This window comes from Protopterus annectens, chromosome 3.part0, assembly GCF_019279795.1.
Source record: "Protopterus annectens isolate FY-2018-M chromosome 3.part0, PAN1.0, whole genome shotgun sequence".
In the NCBI taxonomy this organism is placed as follows: domain Eukaryota; kingdom Metazoa; phylum Chordata; order Ceratodontiformes; family Protopteridae; genus Protopterus; species Protopterus annectens.
This window is the reverse complement of record NC_056731.1, coordinates 1,239,037,159-1,239,054,698: the sequence shown is the minus strand read 5'-3', so window position 1 is coordinate 1,239,054,698 and position 17,540 is coordinate 1,239,037,159.

Here is a 17,540-nt window from a genome sequence, read left to right as displayed (position 1 = left end):
TGGCTCACAATTGGGGAACTGTGTGCATGCAGACACACACACACATAAACAACAAACCTAGGGCAACCACATACCTGCACACACAACATCACCAGTGGCCCATAACAGTACTCAGCCCACACACACACACACACACACACACACACACACACACACACACACACACACACACACACACACACACACACACGTTGTCAATTGTATGGCTCAGCCTTGGCCTCTGGCAAACCAACAACACACCCTGTGTATATGATGATACCTGTGCCACTCCCTGACATCTGTAACATCGATGCAGGAACAGGATAACATGGTGCTGTTGCACAGCGTGACTGTACAACAGTGTAGCAATGGAATGACATGTAGCATGTTGTCAGCAGTAAAGTGAAATGCTAATATTTTGGAAGGTGCAGCTGTGCAGCCATGCTGCATCATAGTTGTAATTAACAATGTTGTATTGTTGTCACCAGTATCTATTCTGATTGTGTTGTGTTTGTCCATGTGCCACATGGCTGATGGGTATAGTGGTGTCAGCAGGCATTCTACAGTGGACACCAGTAAGTGTAGTGGGTGGAACACATGCTATGACTGGGTACAACACACCGAGCCTTTGGTTTGGATGCAGTACAGGTAGAAGACTGTACACATGGAGGTATGTCCCCGTGCAGGTAACACATCTGCTGCACATGTAATCCCACCAAGACAGGATAGGCACAACCACACAGTGCTATACATGCAGCCTGCAATGTGGATGACATTGAGCATGCTAACAGCAGGGTGTATGTCCCTCCCCCACTCTACTGCAATCCTCACCTATGTAACATGTGTGTGCCAATGCTGGTGGCATAGCCCTACCCTTAGGAGGGTGTGAAGCGCTCAACTACTGTGAATGGTGTAAACAACAACTAACAACCTGATTACATACACTGTACAGTATTACAGACAGCTATGTGGGGGGATAGACACAACAGTAACTGCAATATTGGTGGTTGTGTCCACAACAGCCACACCCAGTGAGTTATAGCAACCCCAGTAGTGTTGCACACTTCTACAGTGTGGAGGAGGGCGCTAACACATCTATGACCTGTGAAGGACTGTATGCCCATGGGATGGCACCTGTGGAATGTTAGCATTTGCCATACAGTCCTGGTGGACACATATTCTGTGAACGGAAGTAGATCCCTTAACAACTACACAAATTCCTACACGTGGGATGGTTTACAAAAGCCTGCTATGATCTACATAGGCATTGTGCACCTCCTAACCCTCATCTACACCTGTCATGATTGGGTAAAGGAGGTATACTAGGTTCAGGTTGTAGTCTCTGCCTTTAACAAGTCCAACATTGGTGGGGTCCTGTGTGTTAAGATTACCAGTGACATTGGCCATGGGTTAATTGTTGATATGTTCCATGTCCCTGCAGACCAGGGTCATCAGGCTACTGAGTGGTAGTTCCCAGCTGACATGGTGGATTTGTGGTTGTCCTTGCCAACATTGGTGAATCCATTGTCAGGTGTAGGCCTATTGGATCGTGTGAGAGATCCCAGCTACTTACTGCACCTGCTCAGAGGGTTCCCCCATGCATGACACGTCACTTGACTGTATTGCATGATATGTTAGTAATGCCAGCCTGACATCCTCCAGATGGAATGGAGTACTGTTATCATGTACTGCCCTTGTCATGTAGGGTCCTGCTTATGGGTTCTACTAAGGTTGGTATTGTATTGCAGGCCAGACATGTTTGGCTGGGGGGGGGATACCCATCCGTGCCAGATGTATGTTGTTTGGGTCTCTCAAACACATCAATGGTGCATGTGGACATATATGATGTGGTTACGTTCCCAGTTCCATCTACAGATGTATGTCCATAAATACCTATATTGATATACATCTGTTCATCTTTGACAGGGAGACAATAATTTCTTTGAACGGCCCTTTCTGCAAACCGAAAGGACAAACCCATCATTTCTTACTGCACCACAGTTCAAAACACAGCAGTTCTAAAGGCACCTTAGCTGACTCTCAAACTGCAAATTGGAATACATATCGTAATGCAGGGGGGCTTGCCCCCCTGCACCCCCCATCTTGGGGGCTGGGCCCACACAACCCTCTACTGTGATATACTAACTCCTAGTTTGCACTACAGTGGGGATAGGCAAATATTCCCCATCCCCACTATAGTGCCATCCGCAACCAAATTGCCTAATCTGCAATGAGCAAATGCATAGTGACATTTGCTCATTGCACATTCGATGCATGTATTCCGAGATTGTGCAATATTGAGAACATATGTCTGGCCTTCCAGCTTTCAGACACATGGGTTTCACCCTTTGAAAGGTGAGCTATATATATGCTGACATATATGCACACCTAGTGCTGTATATATGTGGACATGTGCATGTATGCATATATATCTATGGATGTATGCGTATCAATGTATATATGTATGTATTGGCATATATATATATATATATATATATATATTTATATATATATATATATATATATATATATATATATATATATATTTCTATACCTATATCTACATATATAGATATGTTATATCCATTTAAAGATGAATATATATGTATCTATCTCTCTCTCTCTCTCTCTCTCTATATATATATATATACATTATATATATATATATATATATATATATATATATATATATATATATATATATATATATATATACACACACACACAAATACATCTACATGGCGGAACACATTCCCTGTAGTGTTATATACCTGTGCTGGATGATATGTATTTGAAAACATCATGATTATACATATCTGCCATAGCTTAGTGGTGAATCACTTTGTGTATGGTGTGCAGGGTCTAGGTTTCGAGCCTTGCAGGAGCTGTTTGTTTCTGGGCAGAACACAGCCCTTTGGATACAGAGTGAATAAGGCACTGTAAAGCAGTTGTAAGTGGGTTTGCACAGGTTTGCGTGATGGTAAGCACTGCTAATCTCTGGTTATGTTTTCATACACTCAGTTAGCTTCTAAATTGCTTAACCTGTGTAGGTAGTGCTTAGCTCCACGCAAACCTGCTTAAAACTGCTTTAAGGTGCCTTAATCGCTCTGTATCCAATGGACCATGTTCTGCCCAGCAACAAAATAAACAGCCTGTGTAAGGCTCAAACCAAGGACCCTGCACACCATACACAAAGTGATGGACCACTAAGCCATGACATATACACAGATGTTCAATGTTTCAGAAACATATCTGCCAGTCCTGTCATGCAACAGTACAGAGAAGGTATACCAACATCTAGATGTCTGCGTGTTTAACTATATTGCAACCTTAACAGATACAACATATCCATATATGTAAAGATATACATATATATATATATATATATATATGTTGTTTTACTAACTCTATGTACATATATATCACTATCTAAGCACATATAGTTATTTATCTGTTAGCAGAAAAATATATCTATATAGGTACGTACGGCCATACATCCGTAGATAGCAATTGCAGATTAACAAATACACATATGTCCACATGCACCATTAATGGGGTTGAGAGGCCCCACACACTGTACGTCTTGTATGAAAAGGCATGCCCCCACAGCCAAACACATGTGCCCTGCAACACACTACCAAGTACAGTCTGCCTCACATAGGACATGTAATATGTGGAAGCCATCAACATCCCCAGGATACAGATACACAGACACATATATGCAGATACAGATATGCATATATATATATATATATATATATATATATATATACATATATACACACACACACACATGTGACTACACATACACACGCAGATATATGTACAGTAAGATACATATGTAGGTGGTGCACACAATAATAGAACAGCCACTATGCCTACAGTTAACACCTGAACAACTGGACACTGTATGGGTGACACATAATAATGTCAATAGTTGCCTGCAACATATACCCATAGAAGGTCATAGGAAAGACACCACACACAGGTTTGCAGAAATGGGAATCCTTTAATTGTGTACTATAATAGTTCTATATGCCATATCATATAGCTGTTCAAATACTGACAACCATATTAACCGAGTACTGCAACTGTGAAACAGTTACACTAATACAGTAGTCTGGAAAGGTTCACAACTGGTGCTGTCCAGGCCAAGCCCTTCAAAATGTACAATAGTGCAGACAGACTAGGCCACAGGGTACCACACAATCAACATTATGTGCAGCAGGTGTGTAGTTCAGCAGCCTCTAGCTACACTCTGTACAAACTTCATAGGAGGTAAAGATGTTTTGTGATCAAATGGGTTGTACCTGGTACATAACAAGGCATAACACACTGAACAGACTGCATGGCAGGAGGCAGTAGGTTTGCAGTACCCCAAGTAATGTAAGTAATGTCAATATAGGTGGAATATAAGGTACTGTACATCCACATACCTTGTGGCAGCTCACCCCTGATACCCCCACAATTTGTAACAGCCTAGGTCATTTATGGTGATCCCCACCTAGATTCAATAATACAGGCTAATATAAAACTGTTGCATACACTGGCCTCTGCAGTGCATAAGGGTGCACATGTGTTGTGCAGGTGACGCCCACACATATATGGCCCTAGCCCCACTGTATGTGTGGGGGATACAACAGCAGTAGACTAATGGCAGAAATGGCAGTGTGATATACTCACAGCCCACTATAGAACAACCCCCAACAGCATGACATATGTGCAAAGCTTGGTATGTAGATGGGGGACAAAGGCTGGAATACAGGCACATATGTGGAACACTGTTGCCATACACTAAGCAAGGTGCTGGTGTTACAGGATAGTCTGCAACATACCCTCAGTCAGGGTATTGAGGTTAGAAATAGACATGGATGTAACCATGTACTGATAGCATACAACACATACACTGCCAGTGTAATATCTGACACAGGACCTGTGTGGTGGACGGACAACACATGATAGGCGTACCTATGTCCAGAAAGAGGTTAGGCCCACAGTAATGAGCTATGCAGACAGACTGCATTCCAGGGTACACTAGTATGTACACCCACACACACCCTGCAAATACAGTACTTTGCAAAATATTACACAACTCTACCCACAGTCTGTCTGTAGTTCCTGATCCTCCTATGAATATGTGGCCACTCTGAGTGTGCAGGTTCTCCTGTAAGAGGTATTACTACCTGCTGTCTGTATCACTGATGCCCACACACAGGAAGGATGTCCATTACACAGGGAATGTAAAGGGACCACGCCCACATGCTTTTGGGATTTATAGTGGGTGGTTGCCATGACAGTGGTAATTCAATATAGTACACATGTGTAATTAGATATATATGGCTATCTGGATAAGTATGTGTACATATATTTCCAGCATATGTCCTGGACATGGAGTGTAGCCATACACCAGCCCCTACAGTCCCAAAGACATAGTGCAAGGAGATGACAGGTATGTATAGCAGGTATATATTACTAGACTGTTGCTACTGTCATTGGGATTGTCTTCACAGACATGGTGTGTGTGGATGCCAACATCTGCTTATAACATGTGTGCCATTGGCTACTGACAGACATCCTAAGGAAATCATTGTAAGGTACCGCTGCTAGCATGTAATGGCCCTGTGGAGTGCAGCAGAGTTTTGTCCACTATATGTGGAACTTCAGAAACACCCTGTACAGTCCAAAGGTATACACATATTCCCTTACTGCACCACATGTGTACCCGGCCTGACAATATGGATGTAGACAGCCATGTAGATGGGTATAACACTTAACAACTGGTATACATTTGGCACCATAGGTGTTGGATTCACACACTCTTGTCTGGCCTGACACATAATGACTGCTGATACAGGGGTGCCATGGACACATACCACCCACTTTATATTGACATACATCTGTACAGCATCCCACTGCTCTGTCTGACATACATGCTGTTTAAGGGAGGCCCAGCAGCAGTACATCAGGCAAGTATCTGCACATAACATCCCACTGGTTAAGTACACTAAGCTGCTAGGCATGTAACAATGCACTGTGCAGGCTGCAGGCAGACTGGTCAACACTGGTCTGCATCTCATATGGAGGAATGAACGTGTACCTGCATATATAGCAGGTTTGACAGCCATGTCACAGCACAGGGTAAGATGCATCTGTGTGACAGTGCATAACCACAACCAATGTGAACACAGCCATGACCACATATGGTAAGCTAGCATAATATTACAGTATATGGACTATCTGTTCTGCACCATCCTCATTTGTGCCACTCACAGAATAGCCCTACATATACTGGGCTGCTACTCAGTTTAGTATGATGGCTGTCTGTGCTATGGGCCATGTGTGTGTGTATGGCCCTACAAACATGTATGGCAAAATGGTAGCATACAGTGGGGCAGCATGTAACATCTGATAGAAGGGGAGCTAGAACAATGACATCTACCGCAGTCTGTACACAGGCAAAAGTACATATTAAAAATAAACACACTGCCAACATTCACCATCAGTACACATACCTCAGTACTGTACAAACATCCACAGAATGTCCAGTTTATGTCATGAAATATAACCACTACTGTACATGACATGTGTAGCAATCTGATATATCACTGGCTTATTATCAGATATGATGACAGTATTTATGGTGTACAGCACATATGCACCACTTCATGCATGCCATATGTACAAAGGTTGACAGAGGAGTGGCTGACAGCACATACACAGGGCCAGTACAGACATGTTGCTGTGATAACCTCATATATTTCCATTGTAATGGGTTTTTTTGCAACATATGTACTATAAGGGATATGAAGTCAGTAACTGTCACGGCCTTCACCATCTACAGACTGCAATCCTCACACTACCTTCTGCATTCCACAGATTGATGCACTGTGGCTAACACATGAAACCATAAGCACAGCACTGCCCAGTCTGCAGATGACCCTGCAGATGGAGATTCCTCATATACATGGAACTGACATGGGAGGTATTGCGACATGTATGACGGGCATATCCAGACAAACATTGTTAAATCAACATTATTTCAAGTGCAGTATAGCAGCACTTACTCTGTAATCAGGTCAGGCACATCCCCCTCCTATTTGTTGCCCTCTTTCCACAGTGTATGTTGTTAGAGGTAAATCTCCAATCCATCTGGGATGCTGTTTGCCAAACATCAGATTCAGTTCCTGCTCAAAGTGACTGCAAAGGCCCAACACCACCATGATGTTCCTAGGTATTGGAGTGTGTTTCTATGCAATTGGCTATGGAATTATTATCAAAGCTGTTCCACATTCAGTAGGCTAGGGGAGGGCTGCAATTCGTGCAGAGGCTATCAGCTGATCATGAGCATCATGTAAAATACATATGCTGCTGCCTAAGCAAGGCAGGTGTGGGTCTCCACATCCACCAGAGAGGGAGTGGGGGAGGCAGACAGAGGCAGACACATGTCAGGGATGGGTGGGAGAGTAAAACTGAAGCATGTTTGTGTCATAAACCTACCAGCACAGGGTATCAAATCCCCGACAACTATGTAGTGCTTTCACAGTTTGATTCAGTTATTGGATACACCACATTGGTTACCTGATATGGAGCACTCAGAACATATATGTGAGGGTGCGTGACATCTGCAACAGGGATATGGTAGATATACAGTAGGTGTCATACACTTGCCTGTCTGCATGAGCAGGTGCCAGCATCAACACAGGCACACTCACACAGGGACGCACACACATTGACACCCTTGGCAGGGCCAGGAGTGCAACTTATTAGTAGTGGTATTGCCACAACACATCAATGTGCAGGTATCACATGCACCACACGTGTCATATGGAGGCCGTATGGGCAAGGAGTATGAGGAGATGTCAGACATCAGACAGCATGCTTTGGTATGCTCTGGTGGGTTGTAGTGAGTGTGGATGTGGACATACGCACCATACAACAAACACACATGAACACACAGGGTGCCAGTTCTGACATGCATGGGTGCATGTCTACATGGGTGTGTGGTGGTCAACTGTGCCAGCAGGCTGTACAGGGGTTGGCAATGGGTATATCTTGGCATTAGGCCACATGACAATGGTCTGCCTTGTGGCTCTGGCCTGCAGTTACTGCATTTGCCCACACAGGTGGGTATTGCATCCCCCATCCAGTCAGCTAGGTGACTATTGTGCGTGGCCGATGCTGTACACCACATGCCATGTATGTGTTCCTTAGTCCATGACATGGATGGTGTCTGGGATGTGCACACCTTCCACATGCATGTACAGTGATATGTGGAACTGTACCTGGGGTGTCTGGCCCATGTTGTGAACACAGATTATCATCAGATGTGCCAGTCTTGCCCACCTGTGGCAGGAACTGGTAATGGTCCACAGGTTTACCCTTCACCTACATTGATAGCATGTCAACAGCATTCCCTGATGTCAGTGTTATCTGTCCATACAGGGCATGTTGTCAGGTATGGTATGTCCATTGTGAGTCACATGTGAAGGCACCATAGGTGGTGCAGGTGTCCATTGGGGAACATGGTGGAGGTGCACTGTCTGCATGTATGTGCATATTGGATAGATGGGCAGGGTGACATGCCCTCTGTAGCCCACTGCTAACACTGCATAGTTACTATCAGTGGCCAATATGTAGTGTACTACCCACATATTGGCTGTTGCCTAGGCATGTGTGTGCGTATGACACATGGGTTGAGTGTGTGCTCTGGGTAATAGTGGGGTTGCTAATGTGGATTGGCTGGCCTTGATGTCACATGTATGTGTATGCTTTGCACCTCAGCCTCCCAGCTCATTTACATCTGTTATCCCTGTATGATTGACATTGTGATATATAGTAGGGCCACCATAAAAGTAATAAGCAAAACCCCCGCCACATTGGCCAGAGGTGGTACACACTCACCTCTACACAGGATATGAGTTACACACACACACCTGTCATGTCTGGGAGTTGAACCCCTACCTAACTAGCTTATTACACTACAGCACTACACAGTTATAGTATGAGCCATGGACATTACTGGAGTACTTTTTCCCCAAAGGTGTATTTCACAGTGACTGTCATCAGCAGGATTACCAGAGTAGGACATTTCACCTGTACTGCGAGTGACTAGCCTAAACTGCATTGCTCCCTACACAGACAGTGAGACACACACAAAACATCCACAACTGTCATATGTGGGTATAGAAACCCTGACCAAGACCTGTATCACACTACAGCATGGAGCAGTTATAGGTCACACCACAGGGATTACAGGGAACTTTCTCCCCAAAGTTGTATTTCACAATGAATGACATCAGCAGGATTGGCAAAGTAGGGCATTTGAAATGTACTGTGAGGGAGTAGCCTATGATGCATTGCTCCATACACAGACATTGCAACACACGCAAAACATCCAGAACTGCCATGGGTGGTGATGGAACCCTACCACAGTTCTAAATCACACTACAGCAGTACACAGTTACAGGATGTGCTACAGACATTACTGGGGTATGATTTTCCCAGAGGTGTATTTGTAGGTAAGTGACATCAGCGGCCTTGCCAACATTGGGTATATGAATTCTAAGGAGTGTGTGTGACCTAAAAAGCATTGTTTGTCACTCAGACAGTCAAAGACTCACACAAACACACACACACAGTTACCAAGTCTGGTGTTAGAACACCTACTTAATCACACTACAGCAGTACGCAGTTACAGGATGCGCTACAGAGATTACTGGGCTATGGTTTCCCCAGAGGTGTATATCTAGGTGAGTGACATCAGCAGTCTTGCCAAATTTGAGTATATGTATTGTACGGGGTGTGAGTGGCCTAAAAAGGCATTGCTTTCTATTCAAGTCAGACACACACACACAGATTCACACGCAAGCACACAGTTGGCAGGTTTGGGGATAGAACACCTACCTAACTACTTTATCACACTGCAATAGTACTCAGTTATAGAACGTGCTATGTAGATTACTGGGCTATGATTTTCCCAGAGGTGTATTTCTAGGTGAGTGACATCAGCAGCCTTGCCAAGGTTGAGTATATGTATTATATGGGGTGTGAGTGGCCTAAACAGCATTGCTCTCAACTCACTCAGACTCACACACAAACAGATTCACACACAAGCTCACAGTTGTCAGGTCTGGGGTTAGAACACCTGTTTAATTACTTTATCAAAACTACAGCAGTACACAGTTACAGGACACGCTACAGAGATTACTGGGCTATAATTTCCCCAGAGGTGTATTTCTAGGTGAATGACAGCAGCAGCCTTGCCAAAGTTGAGTATATATATTGTATGGGCTGTGAGTGGCCTAAAAAGCATTGCTCTCTACTCAGTCAGACACAGATTCAAACACAAGCATGCAGTTGCCAGGTCTGGGGTTAGAACACCTAACTAGCTATTTTATCACACTACACCAGTACGCAGTTACAAGTCATGCTACAGAGATTACTGGGCTAGAATTTCCCCAGAGGTGTATTTCTAGGTGAGTGACATCAGCAGCCTTGCCATAGTTGTGTATATGAACTATACAGAGTGTGAGTAGCATAAAAAGCATTTCTCTCTACACAGTCAGAGGCAGAGAGGCACGCACACAAACACACACTCACACAGTTGCCAAGTCTGGTGTTGGGACTTCTACCTAACTAGTTTATCACTACAGCAGTACACAGTTATGGGACGTGCCATGGGGATACTGATCTACAGCTCTCCCAAAGGTGTATTACACATTGGGGGACCTCAGCAGGCTTGTCATGATACTGCTATGGGGAGGGCAGCATGTGCATGGACCATAACCCATTCATGTATAGGTTGACATGTCACATGCAGGCACACATGGGGTCATACGCCACAGGTACATGTATACAGCTACTAGGTGACTACTTCCTTGTACAGTCATGTTGCACAGCTGGCACGTGCAATATGCCGTTATGCTGACAGATACTGGTGGCTAGTATCTGCAGTGAGTGACACCTGCACCTCATGTGTTGGGGCCCTTTAGCTGTGTGCTGGGTGGAACAGGCCCAGATGGCTCCTTTTCATGGTCACCCTCTTCCACACATCTATGTCCATCTACCTTTGGCTTATTATAGTGTGTTGTCCTTACATATTTGTCTGTATTCCAATCCACTGTATGTGCAAGGCAGGAGTGGTGCATACTGACATGTGTCTGCACTAAGAACTGCAACTGCCAGATATATCTGGTCCACTGGTGTTAGCTGACATGGCCTTCATGTGTTTGTGTGTGAGCATGCCCAGTATGGCCATCTATATTGCATGTGTGGATCAAGTCCAGGTAGTTTGTACTGCGGTGCTGACCTTTGTGTTGTACACTGACAGGTAGCATGCTGTGTCTGCAGGGTATACATTGGTCATTTGGCATTGACTTTTGCTACATTTCTGCATAGCAGGGGGGACACCTGACTGTTTCTGCATTTCTACACAGGGGTGGGGGGGCACACCTGACTGTTACTATAAGTGTAAGTAGGATGGTGGGGCACACCTTACACTTTTACACATTTGCTATGACTGTACTGGTATGTCGGGTACACCATTTCAGTCTGTAGCCTTGCCTATCGTACTGGCTAGAGGCATACAAGTGTACTACAGATCTTAGCTTCAACTACCTACATACTAGTTTCTGACTTCCTAGCCTTCACAACTTATATCCAACTGGCTGGCCTGCTATAGTCTGTCTGTGTAGGCCTGGGGGAGGGGTCATCCATAGGGCTAATTCAAAGGCCTTATTACAGCATTTATTTGGGCTTGTCTACACCAATCCTGCTTGCTTGACTGTTGTTGGGTATGTGCCCCCCTAACTGGCATGTGTGAGTCACTTACCTTGGGGGTGTCCAAGTATTGAGGGTGGTGCTGAAGGGCTGCCTATGCTGGATGCACATAGTACACTTCCTATACATGGCTGAGCATAGGTAGTGTCATGTTTGGCATCCCTTTTACTGTATGTTCGAGTCGGAGAGAGGTGTCATTCCCTGAGTCCCTACTGTGAAAGTGCATGTGCTATTCATTGCCTCTTTGCCAAGATCAGGGCATACTGGGCACTCCTCCTTCTGCCTACTGGGGCAGGCTCAGGTTGTTCCTCCTCTGAGTCACTCTGTGCCTGTGCAGGCCTTGGCACTGGTGGGGGGCTGTGTGGCCCTGCCCAATGCTGGTCCTGCTGCAGCTGTTTCCACAGGATCATATTGTGTAGCATGGCCCATACAAGGACAATTTGGGTACAAGTAGTTGGTGAGTACTGCAAGGCTCCAACAATGTGTCCAGGCAATGGAACTGTGACTAGAGCATCCCAAACACATGCTCTATTATGATTCGTGTTTGTGCGTGTGCATCATTATGGAGTTCTTGTTCGGGTGTGTGTGCATTTCTGATGGGTGTCATCAGCCATGACTTCAGTGCATATTCAGTATCCCCCACTAGGTGACCATGTGGGATGTCCCCATTAGCAAATGTCTGGTACAGCTGAATCAGATGCCAGATGTGGGAATCATGGTAGCTTCCAGGGCAGCCAACACACACATTCATTATTATGCCCTGGGCATCGCATCGTACATGACCTGGAAGTTGATGGAGGGAAAACCCTTGTGGTTGATGTAGAGCCTACCCCGCTCACCTTGTGGTGCTTTCATGCATATGTGCATGCAGTCTATTGCACCCACTACCTCAGTGTATTATGCTATTTGGTGGAAGAGATGCATATTGCTGGCCAATGCCTCACGGGTGATGGGGAAATATGCATGCTCACTGACATGTGCTGACATGGCATCCAGGTTCTGGTGGAGTACCCTGGATGCTGATGCCTGTGAAATCCCCATCATATCCCCAGCTGGCCTTTGGAAGGTACCTGTATCTAGTATTCTTAGGCCTACACATACCTTGGTATCCACTGGGATGGGTACCTCTCTGTTAGTTCTCTGTGTCAGGCGTGGCCAGCACAGCTCAACAATTTGCTATAGAAGGTCCCTGTCCACCCTATAGCACTCCACTATCTCAAGCTCATGTAGCCCTTGGTAGGTTATTCTGGGTCTGTATACTCTTCTCCATCTCCTCACTGTGGATTGCTCAGCAGCATTCACATCCTCACCACCCTCAGCCTCTTGCACATGCTGGTTTACGATAGCAAAAGCAGCCCCTAATATTTTTTCTCTTGCTTTCATTTTGTAAAATTTCCCCATTTGTATACACCGGTGGTGCAGAGCTTTTGGGAAAAACAAGTGGGAAAGGTGTTTGCATAGTTTATAGTGGTGTGCTGGGCTGGACTGGGCTGGTCTGCTGTCTGCGTAACTGGCTGATGCTGATACATTTCACCCATCAGCTAAGCTAGTTCTCTTTGATTATCTTCCTACTGCTGTTTTCCCTTCCCATTGCCTCCCTGTTTAAGCCCGTGTGAGCACCATGCAAACGGAGTGCTCAAATGTGCACAGAGCTGCTTTTTCCTGGTTTAACTTCCATTTTCTTCCTGTAAAACCTGGTGCACACCCGCTTACACTTTGTAAAGAGTGCTAGGCAGGTTTAGACACACCCCTAGCTTAGCTGTGCTAAGCTAGTAGCAATCCTGAGCCACAGGTCTCCAATCCACTTGCAGTATGCCTGACACACACCTCTATGATGTCACCTATATCTTAGTCTTGCACCTAGTTATTTATACCCATACACTCTTGGGACCTGCCTCACACCCTGGGAAAATCTGGGATTCACTAACCTTTCCCTCATTTGCATAGGATTGCCTGCTAATGCATAGTTACATGTCCCACACTGAGCCTCCCCCTTAGCAACCATCACTCACTGGCCAGGTTGTCTTCTGCCTGCCATTGACTTGCATTGCAGCATACTGATTTTAGATAGAATGCTTATTTTAGGTTTATTTTATTATTTTCCCATTTGCGCGCCACTGCACTATGCTTAAACAGATGAGATTGGCGAAAAAAAAATAAATAAAAGTTGTTTGTTTTATTTTTTAAACAGTTTGCAATGCCAATGGCTTTCTACTTGGCCATTGGCATGCTTCCTCAATGATATGCAGCCTTTATTTGGAGCTGTTATAGCTCCGTTTTGTAGACTGCAGAAATGTACTCGGTTACTAACCAAGTACACTTCTGCACATTGCACTTGTCCTGCACGGACAGCTGCCAGCTTCCTGGATTGCATATTACCCTTATTTGCATGCTTTTCACCTGCAAATGAGAGTAATTTGCATACAGGAGCTCAGTCCGCGCAGGATTAGTCTAAGAGCTCACGTGCACATACCGGGAGCTGGTTCCTGGATCGCGCGTCGACCATATTGCTGAAAATAGCTCTTAGACTGATCCTGCATGTTCTACAGGGCTTTGTAAATCCGGGGTATAGTCTGTTAACTTTTTAACTGTTCACATATACATGTAATACAAAAAATTCACTCAAAGAATTTGTAGGTCATAATAAATTCTGTCATTGTAAAAACAGTTTTGTCAAACAATTTAGCCTATCTATCTTTAGTAGTATCTTGTGATAACTATGTACACTATATACAGTGATGTCACCTCTGATGTTCAGTATGTTTGCACTTCCTATATCTTTCCTATTCTAATATGAATAGCAGTTTTGTCAATCTTTATTTTCTTTTAATTTTCCTTATTTATTTAGGGTAGTAGTAATGTTATAATCCCTTATCCATAGTCTAATTTTACCTCTAGATTTCTATAAGTGTTTTCCAATATTTCTGGTAGTAAGATTTTTTTTTGGCTTCTTGTAATTAGTTTGCTGGCTAATACTTATTTCATAGCCATTCCTTTAAATTCGTCCCATGTAAGTTTAGTCCTGTCTAATCAGTTTTGAGCTATGTATGATTTCATCATTGCACACAATGTTACTATGATGTGTTTGTTTTCATATGAAAAATCTGTGGGAAATACATGTAAAATTGCAATTTCCCATGACAGGGTAGATTTAGTGTATCCTTTTTTTTTCTAACTTGGTTCTTAAAGAGCTCCATAATCTGTATACATTTTTACAGCTCCAGAAGATATGGAGTGTATCAGCTGGACTATTTGGACAAATGGGACAAAAAGGAGAGATAGGAGGATTGATTTTACTTAGAAAGAGTGGTGTATGGTAGGCATTATTGTTAATCATAACTTGGGTATAAATACATTTTTTAAGTGGGGTTAATTTTGAGGTGAGTTTAATTGCAGCAGATTTTTGGTCTACAGTAATCTTATTATTTTTTTCTTCCCAATATTTTGAGTATGGGAGTAAGTCTTGATTTTTAATCTTTGTTATTAAACTATATGTGTTAGATAGCATTTAGATCTCAAAAGCAATAAGTTTATGATTTGTTGATATATTATATATCTTGGTTACCCATTTTGACATTTTTGTGTTAACCAGGCATAGTATTTGTTTGATAGTAGTGTTATAACTTTCATTTACTTCTAGTCTTTCCCTTATATTTTCAGTTGATAGGTTTTTGCCTTGATAGGAGTCCCAGGTAGTGGTATTTTTTATTAGTGGGTATTGGTTCAGATTAAGCGTAGTGTTATTTAGTTTAATGTTAGGGTTTAAATGTATTGGTTGTCTCATTACCAAGGTATCCTTAAGATTTAGGGAGGATAACAACTTTTGAAATGTTAATGTATTTCTTATGATTATGGGGTGGATTTTAAAATACCTTGGTGTCTTGGAGTTTAGAAATGGTATTGTTTTAGGGTTTATGTTTGATGAAGTCAGATGTTTATGATATATTTTAATCCATATAGGATAACATACTGTGTTAGATGATTCATAGTTTGCTATTTGTATGATTCAACTAGCGTTTATAATGTCATGGTAAATTTGGAAATTTGGCAATCCTAATCCGCCTTTCTGTTTGGGTAGTGTTAATCTAGAGTATTTTATTCCTGTTTTTTTTTTTTTTGGATGCCAAATAAATTTCCCTAGTAGTGTTTCAAGCTTGGAAAATAAGTTTTTTTGGTATATTTTGATTTATAGCATTAAAGTGAAACAGTAATCTTGGAAGAATATTCATTTTGACTATAGCCAATTTAGAAAGTGGAGATAGGTTAAGATTTAGTCATCTTTTAGTGTCTTCTGTGATGTTTGCCCACATTCTAAACAGATTTTTTTTAGTCAAGTCAGATTGGGGGTGAGTGAATATGATGCCCAGATATTTAAGATTGCAGTTGACTTTTATTTCAGTTTCAGGGAAATAAAATTATTTGTGTTCTAAAGTATTTAGATGGAAAATGACCGACTTGTTTGGGTTAATGGCATAGTTCGAAATTTTTGAAAATTTTTCATTGGAGCTTAATAACTTCTTTAAATCGGTATTTGTGAATTGAAAATAAATTTTGAGGTCTTCAGCAAAAGCTGCATACTTTACTGGGATTTTATACATATTCATAAAATAGTGGTATGTTGTTTGTGATATTTTAAGGAGAAGAGTTTTAATATATATATTGAACAGATACAGTGATAGTGGGCATCCTTGCCTTGTACCATTTATAATTTGAATCAGTTTTGATTGCTTTTTATTTATCTATATATATATATATATATATATATATATATATATATATATATATATATATATATATATATATATATATATATATATATATATATAGTGTTGTTGTAGCATTATTATATAAGGCCCTCACCATGTTTATATATTCATTAGGAATGATACATTTTTTGAGTATCTTAAATAGAAAATCAAGGTTTACCCTGTCAAAAGCTTTTGATGCTTCTACTGATAATGCATAGCTAGGGCATTTATTGTTTGCTTTTAGATTGATGATTGAATCAGTGATGAGTGTGTTATCCCACAGCTGGCTGTTATTCATAAAACCGAGTTGTTCAGGGGATATAATGAAAGGTAGAGTTTTTTTTTAATTCTACTAGCTAGAACTGTCGTTAGAATTTTGATATCAGGATTTATGAGTCTGTAGTTGTTTGGATTTAGTGCATCTGAGTTGGGTTTTCATATGAGTATAGTTTTTGAGTTGTTGATATACAGGTCTTTTGTTAGCATTGCCGCCTCACAGCAAGAGGTTCTCCGGTTCGATCCTTGGCTGGGGTGCCTTCTGTGCGGAGTCTGCATGTCCTCCCTGTGGTCACATGGTTTTCCTCCATGTGCTCCGGTTTCCTCCCACACCCGAAAGACATGCTGTAGGTGGATTGGACACTCTCAATTGACCCTAGGTGTGTGTGTGTGCATGTGTGTGCCTTCTGTGTAAGGTTGGGAGCTGGGCTGGCAACGCAACATTGTAAACAACTCCACTGCCAATCATGAGCGGACAGGTGATCCGGTGTGGTGGCGCCTAACCAGGAAAAGCCAAAAGAAGAAGAAGAAGAAAAAGATATACAGGTCCTTTATGCCCTACTTTAATACGTATTTGTATGCTTTCAATAGTATTGGGGCTATTTGTTTCTTAAAAGTCTTGCAGAATTCTGTCACATACCCATCTGGGCCTGGAGATTTACCTGGTTTTAGCTTATTCACAGCAGCAATGATTTTCTTTACATTATTAGGGGCCTTAAGATTATTTATTTGTGTTTCGTTTAGTACTGGAAATTGCAA